The sequence below is a fragment of the Rissa tridactyla genome, chromosome 5, assembly GCF_028500815.1.
Source record: "Rissa tridactyla isolate bRisTri1 chromosome 5, bRisTri1.patW.cur.20221130, whole genome shotgun sequence".
Classification (NCBI taxonomy): Eukaryota; Metazoa; Chordata; class Aves; order Charadriiformes; family Laridae; genus Rissa; species Rissa tridactyla.
Genome location: NC_071470.1, coordinates 80,030,833 through 80,048,767, shown reverse-complemented (window position 1 = coordinate 80,048,767; position 17,935 = coordinate 80,030,833). Strand labels below are relative to the sequence as shown.

At 40.1% G+C, this 17,935-nt stretch overlaps 2 protein-coding genes across 8 annotated transcripts in view; one reads left to right on the top strand and one right to left on the bottom strand.

Moving 5' to 3' along the window:
• Positions 1-17,935, top strand: part of SEC24D (SEC24 homolog D, COPII coat complex component) — a 145,339-nt gene that overhangs the window by 28,376 nt on the left and 99,028 nt on the right. For all 7 annotated transcript variants that reach the window (XM_054203708.1, XM_054203707.1, XM_054203705.1 and 4 more), the window contains one exon: positions 7,132-7,273. The gene's annotated coding sequence lies outside the window, so the exon portion shown is untranslated. The remainder of the gene's footprint in view (positions 1-7,131; positions 7,274-17,935) is intronic.
• SYNPO2 (synaptopodin 2) overlaps positions 1-17,935 on the bottom strand; it is a 91,915-nt gene that overhangs the window by 42,486 nt on the left and 31,494 nt on the right. The window lies entirely within an intron of this gene.

Sequence of the window (17,935 nt, the reverse complement as noted above, 5' to 3'; positions counted from 1 at the left end):
AGCATTAGAAGAACAGCCCAAACTTGGGCATTTCTGTTGTGGTGACTAAGGATCAGGTGGCAAATAAGCACCATTCTGGGAGAGGGTTATGCTGGCAGAGCCCTGGGGCCTCGTGTGGGGTTAGTAAGCATGCTTGCTGTTTGCTGCGAGAGCAGCGTTCACGCTGAGCAAGCTTGCATTCAGCTATCATTAAATGGCTTCCAAACTGAATAGGTGCTTCCTTGCTTTGCCTGGACTGCCCTGGGCTTCTGTGAAGTTTGGAGTTGTCCTGAGGTTTGTCTCAGGAGGACTGAGGCGGGCTTATGAGTTTCAGCTGCAGCTAGTTTCCCCTACCTCCGATCTGTAAAATAAACTACATAATCTAGGATTAACTACCTTCTGAGAAGAGGTTTATGAATGAGATTTGAGGCAGATTTGCAAGTCCCAGCTATGACTGATTACAGAGCATGCAGAGCCATTAGGCTGAGTCTGGTAATTCGCAGTTTTCTGCTAGGACAGCTTTTGGCTGCCCTTTAGCACAGGCCTGAGCAATAGTAGAGGGTACATCGTCCCAGGAACATCACTGGGAGCTTCAGACCACTTTTGGCACCTTCCTTGCTGTGGGCCAAAGGTGGCAAGGAAGAAAAGAGAGTCTATTTGAATAAGAGAAAAGACTGTATTACCAGCTGCAAAGTTACCCAGCGCTGCAATAAGAGCAGTGCTGAGATGTGAAAATCTTTTGGTTTCGGTGGGAGAATGGTGAGTTTGGAGCGAAAGAGTTTTCTGGAGGTCTCTGTACTTTTCCTCAATTTAGCCCAAAGCATGTTAGTGGAATCTGGTGGTTTGTGCTGTTACCTGCCTTTCAGACTAAGCAATGTTTGCAGGGGGACACAGAGGGTGTGTGGGCTTTTTGGGGTGGTGGTGGGGATGACTGGCTTCTTAATTAGTGAGATACAGGCCATAAATCCATCCTACTAGCAGGCAAATGAGCCACTCAGCTACTAGTGTGCACTTTGTCAAACCCACTCATTCCTAGCTTCATATCCTGTATCAATTACTCTGTCCTGTGTGGCTCCCCGGTCTCATTTTCACTCCACTGGTCATCTGCCCAAATTCTCTTGAAGTGGGGGGACAGGGAACAGGCAGGGAGGGACGGAGGGTTCTCGTTACAGATCTGGATATGAGATGACACATTTAATCCTTAGAGCAAAACTACTCCAGTGACAGTTAAAATGAAATCGTTATTCAGTCTCCTCAGTCCGTTCCCAGAAATGGTATTGTTTATGACAATCCCTTAACGTTATGTCATGAGTTTGCAAATATACAAGCATGGCATATGATCATCCTCCCAAAAGGAATAGCGAAGGCAGCAAGAAGAAGCAAATGCCGTCTTGCAGGTTTCTGTTTCAGCGAGGGCTGTAGCTATCACTGTCAATGATGTCAAGGTTATACTGAAATGTGTGCCCAGGGATGTATTTCTTGCTACTTGCCTCACTGCCGAGGCAGCGGTTCAGTCAACACCAGAAGGATCATGAAGAGGTAACTAGAAGCTTTGCCTCACTTCCAATAGAGAAAGCGGTGGCACTGTGTTTATTATGAGAGCTTTCTGTGCGTACAATGCTCAGCACGGTTGGGCCAGATCTCAAATTATGGGGTAAGGGGGCGTTTGGGACTGCATTAGCACAAACGAATCGGATCGTTCAAAGAAGCCAACTAACACGAGCATCTGGTAAATGCAGCACCTAGAAAATATACATCAAACAGTTATTGTATTGTGAACAAATAAAGCGGCCAATGCTGAATCGTCAAAGGAAAGCACAAAGCTCCAAGTCATTGGAGAAGTATGGATCAGAGAGTGGCCCAGGCTCAGCTGAGCGTTCAATACAGGAGCTAAGTTCCAGCTCCCGTTACTTGCAGTCATCTTTAGCTGGACTGCCCATCTAAATAAAACTTACAGTTATGGTAATAGTCCTCTGTGAAAGATGGATTTCACATTAAACTCCACCATGTTGTTCTCTCTTGAGCTATTTTTATTTCTTTCACCTCTCAAAATAATTCAGCTAGACTGAAGCTTCTCTACTTCCCTGGAAAGTTCTCTACTGGCCAAATTTCAGAACTGCCTATTTCACTGTCACCCAAATTTCACTATTCCCTGACATTTCTCTACTTGCCCAATTCCTCATATCTTAGTTTATGGACAAATTTATATTGGCTAATGGCTTTAGCTATGACAGAGTTTCAGACAAATTTCCCAGGAGTCGCTATTTAAACGAACAAACAAACAAAAAGTATGCAAACTCAGTTATCAGTCTTCTAATTTACTTTGCATCCCTCACACTTGGCGTGTGATGTTTTGAAACAACTTTTTAAAACTGAGGGCAATACCAGCCCAGCCCATCTTGGAGCTTGGAAAGGAAAGCTCTGCCGAACTGGGTGAATGTTTGGTGAATGCCAGTACAATGGTTCATGTAGAGGCCTTCCAGTGTCACCTGGCTGCTGTCCTGGATGGCTCCTTTTTTGTGACTCATGAGGGAATTTGGCTGTTCAGAAGCCTCACCTCTTCCTGGTGGCTCAACTAGGGGTGGCCAGGAAAGCAGAAATAATGGCTGAGAGGGTGAATGCCCGCCAAGGATCTGCATGCCTCCCAGGGGATGTCAGTGCTCTGCTTCTGGTTTGCTCTACCAACACAGGAGACAAGGTTTCTCTGCTTGTGCTGGAGGCCCTAATGAGGGGGGAAACGGTGACTGGAGACTCTCACGAGATGTTTCTGAAGCCTCCAAGGAAACGAGGAGGCAAAAATATTCCCTCTGTGGACTTTGCCACTTGCCTGATAACGACACTGAGCAACTTATTTAGACCTGTGCTTTTAACTAAACAATTAATAATCTGCCATGAAGATTTCCCTATCTGGATCGCAGTTTTTTAGGCTTAGAATATATTCAGAATTTACCTTAATTTAATTTGATCAAGCTTTAAGATAGTCATAGTTGAATTGATGCAAACATCACATAAAGTTCTTCCTTCTTTTTCAGTGGTTTAATCTGAAATGGCTTTAACTCAAAATAATTATAAAAGAAATAGGAATAAGCATGTCTATTGCAAAGACTTACTTTGTTGCCCCCTCAATCCTTTCTTGCGTAGGCAGTCTTTGAACCCATTTATCAATTTGTGCATGTTTCATAAAATTGACATGGGGATTTAGTATTCAGGAGCTGCCTTTCAGCTCTTAAATAAAATACTGTGTAAGGCACTGTATCAGAATTCCACTGTGGGGCCAACCAGAGTAAAAATGAAGTATCTTGCAGGCAGAGCATGAGACTTGCCCTGGAACTGAAGGCTGAAAAATCCTCTCTCAAGGTAGGCTAGAATCATATAGCCATCTCCTCATTCAGATTTTAAGATCAGGACTCACTTGTATTTGTTAATTTGGAAATAACAGCGCTTTTTCAGTTTCATGTCAAATATGCTGCCAGGGGAATATTACAGTGATCGAAGCATAACTTTTTTGGCATGGCAAATGGATAGTTGTAGTCAGAACATGGAGGAAATACTGCTTTTCTCAGAGTGTAGCTGTGGAAGCTGAGTCAGATTTCTGGCTCCCACGTCAATAGTCCATCTGCGGCTGTTGCCCTCGCACAGTCATGTCTGAGCAAGTCTAATACAGAGGTGCTGAGCTCTGTTTAATACTCCTGGGCTCAGCGCTCTGAAGAATTGGACCGCCTATTCTTACAGTCTCCAATTCAGGCGTGCTGGCAGAGCTGGCTTTTTCTGTCCCTGACTTAATAAGAGTAAGTTGCCAGCATCTTCAAAAGCCGGACCGGGAGGATTTGTGTTCCCCCTGCCCCTTTCCTTTCTGTGTGTTCCCAAGAGGAGTGTCTGCCTGAGAACTGGAAAAACTGCCACACGGATGCGCGAGATTTCTGTTTGCTTGTTTTCATCTGTCCTTCTGTCCTCAGTGCAAGTGTTGGGCTTAACTCAGGGTATCTTGCCCAGTCAGGCCGTCTGGGAGAGTCCGGCCGTCGTGTATGAGGGCGGGGGGGGGGAAAGAAAGGGTGTTATTTTTGCAGAGCTGTAAATCCAGCACCTTTTGCCAGTGCTGCATTCTTTTTTTATTGCTTGTTTCTAAGAAACTATTGCTGCAACAGCACTGGCTGCAAACAAAATCTCATTTACTCAAAAGTTCATGACAGGACAGGTTGCGCATTTTGCACATTTGTGGGACACTTGTAAAGGAAATCCAGAGCGCGCTTTCCAAAAGCTTCAGCTTGAAATGCAACAGTTTCCATGCTGCCCGGAGCTTCAATGTCAAAGAGATTTCTATTTTTAGAGAGAGATTCTACTCAAAGAGCTATATAAGGCTGTGCTGGGAGACCATTACATTTTTATAATATATGAGAATGCTTGTTACTTAGTGGGAGAGAAAAATTCTGTGTAAAACTGGAAAACAGAAAGATACTCTGGCTTGCATGTCTTTTAGGGGGTGAGGAAGTGAGAGGAGAACTGAAGACGCGGTATTTGGTTTTTAGTATTCCAATTTCTCTCACATTCTTGAAACAATTGCTTTAGCCATTAAAAATCTCAGGGAAGGCTCTTTATCACGAATGATGATCAAGAGGGAAGAGTTAGTTCCAAGCACAGTTTGGTGCCAAAAGACAACTTAGTACTCTAACAGATGACGACACTGGGAAAAACCAACAAATTACTGTCGTGTCCTTCATGGGAAACTAGGTAAAACTTGATGTTACAGGTTCAGTCTTTCCAACTACAGTGTTATTGGTTATCCAGAGTAAAAAGTGCACCTCAACTGATGGGGTGCTGTAGAAAAACAATCAGATAGAGTGGTCAGGTGGGGTAAGAATGGTATTCACAGTTAATGGCAGAAGAATGGAGCAGTGTCTGAAATGCCGGCTTGGTCGGGAGCCGTCTTCTGAAGCCTATTTTTTCCTCATATAGAATGATCCAGCAAACACATAACTCTGTTACCCTTGATGCCTATTTTTGTATTAATAGATAGGAAAAAGGTCTGAACAGATTTGGTTAAGCCTGTATTCTCAATTAACTTTCTCAGTGTCATTTCTACTGCAGTTTTAAGAGGAACTGTTTGGCTTCCAGGGAATAATTTGTCTATGAAGCACAGGAGACTTTCTGGTCTGGTTGAACTTTCAGAGGCAGCCCAGGTAACATTGGTTTTAGCAGCTGTTGCCAATGTTAGCACAGCAGTTGGGGCCAATATGGTTTTGCTTGAAAATTGAGGACTAGATAATGTAACAGAGCTAAATTAAGGACGCTGGGTCCGTTTCTGCTGTAGTCTGACACAGCTCCTGCGATGAATTTTAAATTGGAGGCAGAACTGAACTGATGCTGGTCTAAATTTGCCTTGGGTTTCTACTTCTGTTTTTATATTGTCTAGCTATCTGTGACGTAGCCTGTTTGGCTTCAGGTGAATAAAATTATGAAGAGCTAAACTATCTGAATTAGGGGTGAAAAACCACAGCAACTGGAAGTGATGTCTGCATTCCAGTAACATAAGGAAAGACAGCAGTCTTGTGTCATGCAGAAAATAAGACAGGGCAGACTAGTCGGTGGCAAAGCAGAAGCATCGGCAGCAATTGCTGAATAGTTTGAACTAGGGAAATTCCTTCATCCAGCCAATGCCCTGAACCAGGAATAGCAGGAGAAATAACACTCTCTATTTTGACATTTATTATTCAGAAGAAATATGATTATTGACATTGAAATGTGCATTTGGAATGCTTTGGAATACAGTGACATGCCAGTCCTGGCTTATTATTAAAAGTACGAGAAGCAGTTCAAGTATTTAGGGGAACTGCCCGCTCTAGCCAAACTATTGTGCACACTGGTACCCTTGCAGATTTATTGGTGAAATCAGCTTTATGTACTAACTATATTGCTTTTAAATATAGGGCAGGAACAGAACAGTTGTGGCATTCTGGCATTTTGTTAAGTTGTTAGTACAGGGAATAAATTCGAAAGAGCTGGGTTAGCTGAAGAGGGGGAGGTGAACCGTCGCAGTTCTCCGTGCCTTGCAACAAAGCAACAGTGCCCCGTAGCGGCAAATGGGCACAAATTTGAAGGCTGGTTTTAGTGCAAACGTGCCAGAACTGCGTTCTGTTCCTTTGGCATTAGAACATCTAGCAGCCGGATGCGAGCTATAAAAATTTGAAGATAATTGCAGGAATTGTAAGGGATTAATCATGATAAACTTAAGGAACTTGGTCGTAACTCTACAATATGGTTCTGCTCAAGGCCTTTCGCAATGTCGTATTCATCCCTGGAGTAACGCCACAGAAGCCAGCTCCTCATCCTTCCTGGTCTGTGTTGAAGCACCTAACTCTGCTCTGAGTCGAAATTTTCTCCTCCCTCTCTCCTATGAAGTGCCTCTATATACCTGCCCTTGCCTCACTGAGAAAGCACCCGAGAAATCTTCCCATGGCAGTCCCTCTTCCTTCCTAAATGTCATCAGTACTGCTGGCTTACTCTGCAGCAAAGATATGTTCCTAATTTGATCCACTTTGCAGCTGTCTCAGACAGGAATCCCAGGCTGCCTCTCCCCAGTTCCTGAACAGTTTCCTTCTGGGATTAAACAAATCTCTCCACTGTTTCCCAACCAAGTAACTGGTTGAGATTTTAGAGGTTAATTCTGACTTCTGGTGGCCATGCATTCAGATGGTAGTGGACTTTATCCTTGTCATTTTTATTAATAAACCTAGCGATTTTTTGATACCGAAAAGACAGTTGTTAAAATGTTGTACATCTGATCAGTCAGTTGTCTTAATGTATTCTCAATTAACTTTCTCAGTGTGATTTCCACTGGAAGTTTCATGCTCTGCTTGTAAGATACTGTTCTACACTTGCGTTTATTTTCATTCCGTTAGCCGTCACACAGAGGGAGGTTAGAACTGGTAATTGCGAAATAAATAAAAACCTCCATTTGATCAACACTAACTTTTAAATAGTGACATAAATCTATCATATACAGTATTTCCCTTTGTAAAATGTACATACAAACGCATTAATATACAGATTCCTAGACCAAAGCAATAATAAAGGACTATATGCTCCAAGGTTAACTTTTGGACCAGAGAAAGGGAAATCTTAACTGAGGTAGGCTCTTTTTGTGTTTGTTTACAGCAAGGTATACAAACTTGAATCCCTTGAACTTTTTCCCCTCCATCGGCTGGGTATGTTGAAGAAGAGTCGAAAGAGCTGAAAACCGAGCAGACGTGACTTCAGACCTGAAATTTTAGTCATCATCGATTGATCATCTAAAATGGTGAGTGCAACGATACATATTTGATCATTCAAATTGGTTTATCTTTCTATTCTATTTACAAACTCTTATTTTATATTAACTTCAAAATTTGATGGAATGCCATTAGAAACTGACTCTGCAATTTTTTTCGTTAACTTTATTCTAATGTCTACCTCTCACACACCTCTAGGTAAGCACGCTTCTGTTTTCAGTGCCTAGTATTCTCCAGTCATGCCAAACAATAACATACGCTCCAAATTAAAAGGAAAAAAGTCTCTAAAAGGTATAGGGAGGGAGGTGGAAAGCCCAAGCTGTCCTTTAAGACTCTCTAAAAAAAGCAGCATCTTCTTACCGAAATGCTGCTGTAGGAGATAAATAAGATTAAGCAACACCATTATGCTGTAAACAAACACCATCAGTCTGTAAGTCGTGATTGTACAATGATTTCATCAGGCCTCCTCTAAATAGCTGAAGGTTAACTCAGCAGTACAAAATGCAGAATGTTACAGAAAACAGCTGTGTTGTGTGTGTGTGTTTGTGTAAGCCTGAACTTACTTAAGGATAAAGATTTATTTGAAAAGTCACTAACTTCCAAAATATTTATAAACATATTACTTATCTTGAAGTCCTTTTGTGTAGCTGTTTTAGAAACATATTTGCCATAGTACTTGTTCTGAGAGTCCAGTACGAGAAGTAAAACAAACTGGGTGAAAGAAATGAGGCTGAGGGAAAATGCTAAATAATTATTTTTCCATTAGGGTACTTCTAAGTTTGGAAAAAGCATCTGTATAGGCAATGCTTGTAATTCTTTTATTATTTATTCAATATTATGAAATTCAAGATACTAGAATGGTGGGAACAATGTAATGAGCATTTTAAAAAAAACACAAAAACAAACCCAAAAACAACCCAACAAGGGCGGTGGTCAATGTACAGTCCCCAGTAGGAGTTGTGTATATCCTGTTGTCTAGAAAGATGAAGCTCAGAACTTTCCGCAGTCACTCTGAATTAACAGCTCCTTTCACTTCTCAAGTATTCACCCTTTCAAAATTCTTGTCTCAGACTAAATAAAGATTTCTGTTAATTTCTTGAATAGTATGAAAATTTCTTTCAAGAAGAGCAGGAGTCTTTTGGGGTTTGTATCCTGGATTTCCCCCCCGCCTCCTCTTCTCTCCAATGCCAGACTTCAGTATTACCTTTAATGACTTCCTTTTGGTAATATGTGTTTGTATGGGATCATATGTGTTTGTCATTAAAACTTTATATGTAAACATATGTGGCGCAATCCTCAGGGTGGGGAGTTTCCTCTATATGTCTTTGAGAGCACCAAGATAATAATGGTACTAATGATTGCGTGTAGGTGATCATGGCCGTGGTGCCTTTGGCTACAAGAGGGTCACTGTGTATGATAATAATTTTATTTTTTTTTAAAGTGTCAGTATATAGATTTCTATGTTAGAGTTCTGGATGCAAACCACATGTATGCAGTAACTGACAGAGGACAAGAACTGATCTCGACTGGGTTCTTTAGGAGGTCTTGTGTCAAAATAAAAAGTAGTTGAAGTAGCTCATAGTGATGACAAAAAGAGCTGAAACTGTCATTCACCAGCCACATGTACAGCTAAGACACGGAGTAACGTCTAGGGAAGAGGCTGTGCATTTTACTAAAAAAGTAAAAATAGTATCAGGAGAGGGAGGAAAGACTGATAGCTACCTAGCAGGGAATGGGCGGCGTTCAATACGAGTGAGTAAAGACGGTTTTCCAAACGCAGTCTGAACGTGGCTGCTTAAGAAGCAGCATCAGTGAGGACTCTTCTAGAATACAGGGTATGATAGTTGCTTAAAATGAAAACTATTTTTACAAAAAATGCACAAAGCCAACCCTCAGTGTAGAGTACTTCCTGAGGATTATTAATCAGCTGGTGTTAGCTGCCTCTCTTCCTTATCGGTTTCTCTTGGCAAGTTACGGTGATTCCCCAGAACATCTTAAGCTGCGGTGTGACACTACTTGTATATTTTGAACAGCGTGAGAAGTGCTCAGCAAGCTGTTGAATTGGGATTTGCATATTGGCAATGTGAAATTACGCTCTTGGAATAGGCGTGATGATATTATCACCAGCTGATAACTTGAGATAAAAATGTACTTGCCATTTTCACCTTGTTGCTGCCCTCGTTACTGTTGTTATACTTCTCATGAGTTCTACGACATAATTACCATTACATTGTGCCGTTACATCTTACATACATGAAATATTTATATACAAGTCACAGGTTTTTTTCAGTGAAGTCTATGCTTTATTGAAAATCGCCCTGTACACTAAACACAACTCAAAACCTGCTTGCACTTTTAAAATCTGGATCTATGTATCATTTTGATTGCCACCAGAAGGCCCAAATACCTCTTTGAACAAGCTAGCTTAGGTATTGAAAGTAGGATGGTGGGATTCCATATTGCCATTCAACCTGAAGTTATATTACCTTATAGTAAGGTGAGATGTTACACTATTTTAGTGGGTTTTGAAGAGCTTGTCCAGAGCTGGAAGATGTACTTTTCTTTGTATTATGTGGACACACCCAAAGTCTTGGTTTCAGATGTCAACATCTGATTAGTTGTCTAAGTACCCTTATAGTCAAAGATGACTAAATCTCACTTTAAGTAAACACCCATGTTTCCTCAAATTAATGTATTGACTAGATCTTCATTTGCTGTTAGGTCTGAAGTCAGAGCGGGGTTTTAAACATAAAATGTTACTGAAGATCCAAGACTCTACATGTCTCAATTTCTTGAGAAAAAACTGAAACTGAGAAAAAAAACTGATTGTTTTACTTCTGTTGCTTGGGCGCACACACATACTGTGCCCTTTGTACAAAGCAGTATAATGTAGTTCAAAGATTTTATTTTAATGAGATAATAACAATCTAATTGCATGTTATTTTAACGGCAAGCTTTACTACTGGTACAAAGTTTAATTTTGCTGAAGAACCAGGTGAGACCTACTATTTTCTTATTACAGGTTTTCCAAGTTGGGTTATGTTCCAGTTGCTTGTTGAGAGAAGTGCAGCTGTTCCCTAATGGCTTTGTTCTCATCTTAAGCAGTAGAGGGCAGTGAATCCACTACACAGAAAAATAAAAATGTCTCATTGTAGGAAAATTATTATTCTCTTTCCTTACAATCACGCTTCCTAGTCATTCCCTATCAGAAATAGGCAGTGTAGGGCACATGCAAAGTACATTACAAATCTGTGCAGGTATCACGATTATTTTTTTTACTTCATAGACCCAATAAAGGCACAATTAGATAAACTGTGATTATTTTTTAAGTAACTTTACTTGCAGACCAGAGTACTGTTTGCTACCCTGCATATGTAGTTTAAAACTATGAATTTTTAATTTGTGTCTTGATATGTAGCAAAAGGGAACAGAGAAACAAGGCAGAGGGAAAAAGAAAGGGAGATAAGGCCAAAATTAAAACTCAGGGAAAGCAGTACTGAGGACACCAAAAAATATATTATCTGCAGCTACAGTTCTGGGTGGCTTTTTTGTGATTTTCCGTATCTGATTGTTTTTTCACAGAAGTGAAATATGAACACTGCAAGTTGTTCGGTTAGGGTGAGGGGGGCTTAAAAAAAACCAAAACCAAAACCCAATCAATCAAAAAACCCCGAAGGCTTGGGACTTCTCCTCCTGAAAACACAGACATTCTCCCCGAAACTACTGAGTTTAAAACTCAGTTTTCTAAAGAGGAATGTTTTGAAATATTCAAGCAGATATATTAAAAGCCATCCTAAAATAATTTCTGGTGGAGGTACAGCACATGCATATTGCATATTAAAAATATTGCTACTTATTCAGTCAGTACCATTTTCACATTTCTTAATATGATTTTTACAGTCTCTTTACGCTAACAGTAAGAATCAGAAGTTTGATCCAGCTGAGAGAGGGACATTTTATCTTTTCTTTTTTTTTCTTTTTTTGTCATCACTAAGTCTATTCTGATATGGCACTTTGGGGGCTTCTCTGTCTTCTCACATGTTATTTGATGTGGAGATATAAGGATTTTCACCAAATCTCTCTAGGCAGGAAAAAATCCCCATGAGTTTGAAAATTGGCTATTATCATTAATGACAGATCTCCTGAGAGTTTCTGTATTTCCTTACACAAAGCATACCACACTTTATTGCAGCAAGATTCCGTCTTTGATTAGAAAACTATTAATGTTGTGCTCATAGACATCAGGGAAGGATTTTTCTTAGAAGCCCTTCAAGGCATTTGTCATTATTGTCTGGCTGCACTTTGCAAGGTTAGATCCTTTGGAAAACAGTATGGGTTTTTTTTAAAAGTAACATTCTACATTCAAACAGTGTTATAGGCTTATGACATGAATCTTCTTCTATGAGTTTTTTCATTAATTGTTAAGTGAAGCAAGATTATACACCTAAAATTGGCTAATGACAGCCCACGGGGTGTGATTGTTGGCGTTATAAAAGAGCCACGTTCAAAATGATCTGGAAAACGGAAGACAAAAAGTAAAAGGATACAATTCATTAGAGTAATGCCAACTGCTCCACTTGGGAAAGAAAAATGGAATTTTTAAAAACAAGAAGTGTCTTGCTGACACCAGTTAAGCTGCAAAGGTTCCGGAGGACGTTTACTGTGTTTCTAAGCTAAATAAGGGAAGACTGGGGCAGGAGGTAGGTCATAGGGTTTTTTGTTGTGTGTTGGGTTTTTTTCCTTAACTAAAGAGGGAAATATGATCCTGGGCCATATTAATAGGATAACTCAATCTGTAGAACATGGGAGGTAATTATTCATCTTTATTTGGCACTGTGAGTACTCTGTCAAGTTCAGAAAGATGTGGGCAAATTGGAAAGGGTCCAAAGTAGATCAGCAAGTACGCTAAAAGAGTTAGAAAGCATGACCTATGAGGAAGCTGGGGAGGAATTTAGTGTATTCAGTCTTTCTCTTTTGGTAAAAAAAATCAACAAAACCAACTGTAGAGATGGGAGGGAGGACTTAACCTTTTCGTAGCAGGAAACTATTATAAAGAAGGCGATACAATTGTTCGTTCTTGTTTGTAGGCTAAAAACAGCAAGAAATCAACTTTATGGCAAAAAAAAATTAAGTTTACATATTTGATATTTCTGAGGACAATTAAAGACTTTGCTAAATTAGGCGTCCTGGAAACTCCTTCACTGGAGGATTTTAGAAGAGTTTAAGCAAATTTCTGTCAGGAATTGCCTAGGCTTATTTAATCCTCAGGGCTAGAAGCTGGTTTTTGGTGGTCCTTGAGTGAATTTTTACTCTGGCTACAAGTGCTAATTCATGATGACTGAGGTTTTGAGAAAGTCCATTTGCAAGAGGTCATAAGCGTAGTTCGTAGATATGGGGTGGCATCGGCTCAAATCAGTGGAGTATGTAATCTCTGAAGGGGCATGCAGCCCCACACATCTATCAGCAGTGCTAGCAACCAGCTAAATAACCTTATGGGAAAGGGGAAAACACAGCCAGGAAGCCAGGCTGCGGGACCTTAACGGATGCGTACTTGCCACAGTAAGTGAAAGGGCCTATACAAATACGTCTAGAATTGTACTCTAAACACAGCCTTGTTTCATCTTAGGCATATTTTTGAGAGAAAGAGTGCTTATAAGATGAATCCTTGCAAACGAGAGCCAAAGCAGGACCACTTTACCTCTGTGTCTGAGAAAACAGCATAATAGAAGATAAACGCGTTCCTTTCTAGAATAATTTAGCACAGAGCTCCTTAGACTCCACAAGGTCCCAACCGATTTTACAGAAGAGGGCAGCAACCACACAAGAAAGTGCATGATACGATCTCTCCCATTCTTCTGGGGTCAGTGCAGGAAGCTATATTGTGTGCTAGAGAGGATTCTGCCATCATCTTGAAAAGATTACTCCACTTGCATTAGCAAGCCTGTTGGTGACTATTACAAGGTCTGGTTATGAAAAATAATACTCATACAGCTCCCAGTGCCTTTATCAGTACCTTTCATCTAGCCTCATCTGGCAAAATTGATTACAGATCACTTTTTCTATTGGGAATGTAATTACCTTCTAAAGTATGGCTAAGATGAGTTAAGTGGCAGAATGATTCAATGAACAAGTGCTTCGTTGCTTTCCTGACCCAAGTTCATATCTAATATAGAGAATCTGGAGTGATTTTGACATCAGCCTAATCCTCTGCAGATGCTTGTTCACCTTGCATTTGGAGAGCGCCTCAGCATTATGAGTCATCTCTTTTGAAGAGGCCCTACACACTAAAAGCGCAGATCAAGACTGAAATATTGAGGCAAAAACAGGCACACACAAAAAAAACTTTTGGGAACTCTTTTCTTTTTACTGTATTTATGCAGTGAGATGTAAGAAGAAACCAAAACGCTTCCTGGCATGGGTAATGCAAGGTCATTAACTGTTTCATTTAGCACTGCTGTCTATTCACGTGGTCAATTACTGCATCTAGACTGAGAAGCGTTGTGTCACAACAGCAGCACTAGCTTCATATTTAGATTGATTAGATTAGATTTCTAAAACACTAATGATACTTGTAGGTAGTCATTGCATATGTACAAACTACAGCTTCAGCTCTGAGGGGTAAGTTTAGGAATGTTATGTACTGCCCCCGCAAGCATATACACATACATGTGGACCATGAAATGCTAAATTCTTTCCCTGCAATTAATTATGACTAATGTAGAGATTTATGTTTCATCCAGCTCTGTTCTCCAGGTTTTCCTTAAACTCCTCTTACGGAAAGGTAACAGAATCTGTGTATTTAGAAGCAGCACAGCATGTAACAACAAGGGAGGGGGAGAATCCACTACGTACAAGATACGTTCTTATAAGGCACCACACTGTCTTTTAGCATTTGCTTGTAGTCCAGCTGGATATTTGTTATTAAAATGTCTTCTCAAAATCTCTTGTAATAAAGCAAGTAGAAATAAATCTTACTTAGATGGCTAACTTATTTAGATGAAGTTGGCTTAATTATGTCAGTTGCCATTACAAAGACGAGCAGTTTCAAACATGATGCATAAAAACTGAAACTGCTAACACTTGAAGATACACCAAAAAAAAGTAGTGGAATGGAAACGCAGTTTCCTGGCCAATTCTGACAGCAATTTTTTTTTAAATTTTTTTTCCCCCTTTCAAGGCAATTTCTTCTGTCCCTCTAGGCGTGATAGTAGCTCTGCATTCAGTGAAATCACCTTCCGAAGACCCTAATTATCTATTCTCATCAGAGAATCCTCTTGCTTTGTGATTATTCTGAATTATTCCTTTACCTTATGGTACATTACAAAAAGAGGAAACACCTGAAAGCATGCCATGTTCTATGGATTACATAGCCTTAATAAGGTTCATCTGCTTAAATTCACAGTCTGAGGAAGTTGAGGAAATCATCAACTAAGTTGAATGCACAGAAGGCACTGGAGCTCGCTATTTCTGACTGTTGCTGTTGATGATCTCCATCAGGTTCAAGGCCCTTAGACTTCTTCCTTCTATACCCCTGCTTCTCCTTTGTCTGTAACTCAGAGTTCATGATGAGTCACGCATCCACCTGACTTTCTGCAAATATCTTAGTTTCTAGACAAGCCTCCCCTTATGTACAAAATGGCAATTACTCAGTCATTTTTCAGTACCTGTTTTTACTCAGCGATATGGGGAGAGGAGGGGGGGCTGCTTTTAACCCAAATTCTAGGCAGAATTATTTAGTTGAGATTTTTCAGCTCCTCTCTTCCCACCCTGTTGGTCAACTTGAGCTCCGAAAATTATTCCAGTCTCAAATGCTGTGTATCAACAAGAAACAAATACCATCTAAAGAGGTTGCCCCTGTATCTGTAATCTGTAATTCCGCAGTTCCTAGCATAGCTGTCACTGGAGTTCCTTCTAGAGATGATTTTCCACCACAGAAAAAAAATTGTCAAGGTATAGGAAAGGGTTCTAGCTTTGTTCTTTATTTCTGTGGGAAATGGGGAAGGGCACGAGGATAATGGCATCTCATTTTTTTCTGTCCATGCCTACATGCAACACGCATGTATCTTGGACTTGCAGAAGCAAATGAGTAAGTTATGAGAGCAATGCCATGAACACAGTCACCCTATCATCAAATGTAGAATAAATTAGTATGCAGAAACTTTTCCATTCAAAGAACTAAGAGTTTTTAATTTTAAATTATTTCAGTAATGTTCAAAGGAAATATGAGAAGTTCAAGCCAGTTTTGACTGCTCTACAGTATTGTGCTTAGAAGGGCTGAGAGTGAGTTCTTCAGGTTCTGAACTGAAAAATTATTCCATTTTCTTCTGGAACAACATTTGCTCTCTGCACCTCATTCTTGTCCATTTTCGCACTCAAATCAGAGGAAGTGAGAAACCTTAAACACAGATATTAAGAAGTTTTCTTACAATTAATCACTCTGAATAAGAAGCATCTGGCTCTGAGTGAACTAAATTTATGGGAGAAATCAGAAATGAGATGACATCTTAGAGCAGGGCTATATCTTAACATAAACAAATAACTCTCGTATTTCTTTTGGAACTCTGCTGTCCCAAGCCAGATATGAGAACAAACAAGACATTAGTTATATTTCCTAGTTTGAAAGTCCCTTAAAGCAGTCTACTGGGAAAAGTGGGTCTGAAAACCACTGGCATTGTCTCAGTCTAAGCTATTGGGGTTGTGATGAATTAAAAACGACAACATTCTAATTTTAGCAGATTTTTAAGTGGACTTGTGAGAACTCAAAAGAGGATCAAGCTTGCTTACTCATACAGAAATGACTATTAGTTGTGGGGGTTTTTCCCTTAGATTAGATGAATATCGATTAGGACACTGGCACACATCCCTTGGTCTTTTCTGCAGATGAGGAGATGATCAAAGAAGGGCAAAAGGTAGGTACTATCCCTTTCTGTCTCGCGGTACAGCCTGAGAGATGAGTTGCAAGTGCAGTTCCGGCAGGGAGCTTGGCAACCGTCATGATGATCCTATGGACAGTTTCCTTGCTACCTATTTGTTCCTCCACAGCAGACTGCACCCAATAAGTAAATGAAAGCTCCTGCCCCATTCTCTCATCAGGAATTTATGTCAGAGTGTTAGAATGGAAAGGATAATAAGCTGAATTTGACAGGCAGCTGGAAAAGGCATTGGCTGTGGAAGCTATAAGCAACGCAGAAACCCAAGAAAAGGCAGGGCAAAATATCTTTTCGCTTACCATCTATGTAATGGCAACCATTGACAACTATCTATAGAAAAAAGTCCTTTACGTAGATTTTGCTCGCCAGCTCAAACATTTCCCTTGCTTTCCACTTAAGGCATCTCTAGCTATATTTTGTTGAATCAGCAGTATTTCCTTTGTTTAAAAGAAATGAGTCTACCCCATAACAAAACATTCCTCACTGTTTTTCCTTCTTCTGTTTAGCTGAAGTGTGCAGGCTTCTTCTGCAAGCACAGACTTCAGCATTTCCAAAAGCTAAAGGTCAGCCTGAAATCTCACAGCATACTTACTGTACAAAAGCCAAGCAAGGAAATGTTCAGAAAGTCTTTGGAGAGCGTTATCCTAAAATGTAAACTTACAGTCACTTCAATCCCATGCGTCTCATGGCCTGTATTTTTTTGTTTTTACAAAGGATGTTATTAATATGAATTTCTTCATATCCTGGAATCTCAGAATAAAACAGATTTAAGAAATCATTTTTCCAGTTCTTCCTTTTTCCACAAAGAATGGGAATACCGCTTTTTAGGTGGACATACACTGGCTGTTTTAAACACGTTGGGTTGTTGTTTTTATTTAATTAAGTTAGGTTTTTTTTCCTGAGACTATATTTTGCCCTCAGATGCCTTCTTTTGTGATGTGTTAAGGTAAACAGACGAGGTATTGAATACATCCTTGAATATTCTATAATTACAGTGGATGGTCTTAGCAGTGCTACCTGTCCGATGTAATTCTGTTATCAGGGAACACACTGGGATCTCCCTAGTCTCGAATAGGCGACTTACGCTGACGATAAAGATATTTATCGACTTTTTTGCTTGCTTATCACTGCCTAAAGCCATCGGGGAGAGTTCCTCTCCAAAGTAAGCATAGAAACATGTAACTGCATGGACACCCACACACATTTTCAGATGACTACAATTGTTGCTGAAAAGAAAATGCTTCCAACAAATCCGTTTATAATTGGACCTGAATCAGTGCTGATTCTTCCAAAGCTGGCTATGAAAATAGATACTAATTCCAATCAGAATTACTCATATTCTGCTGTGAGAGAGTGGGACGTACTCTTACTATCAGTAAGGGGGACTTACTGTTTACTATCTGTAATATTCTCCACAAAAAGTTGAAAATAGTTGTGCAAACTGATAAAAGAAATATATTCCTTCAAGTAGGAAAATTGTACTGAATGCACCTCGGTAGTACTTGGGCAATGTTTGGTGAAATGGGAAACTGAACAAGAGAAAGACCCCCAGAAAAGTCTTGTCTAAATACGTCGCAAACAAATGGGATTCAGTTTGTTTGGAAGCCTTGTTCCTAGTGCTGCACTAAAGCTAAACAGCAGGAGGTGAATCAGTAAATCATGTCAAGGAGTAAAGCAAGTTGGAAAACTTTAAAGTCATTGTGTACAAAAGCCCTCATTAGCTTACTAGCTAATAGGTTTTTTGTTGGGTTTTTTTTTTTT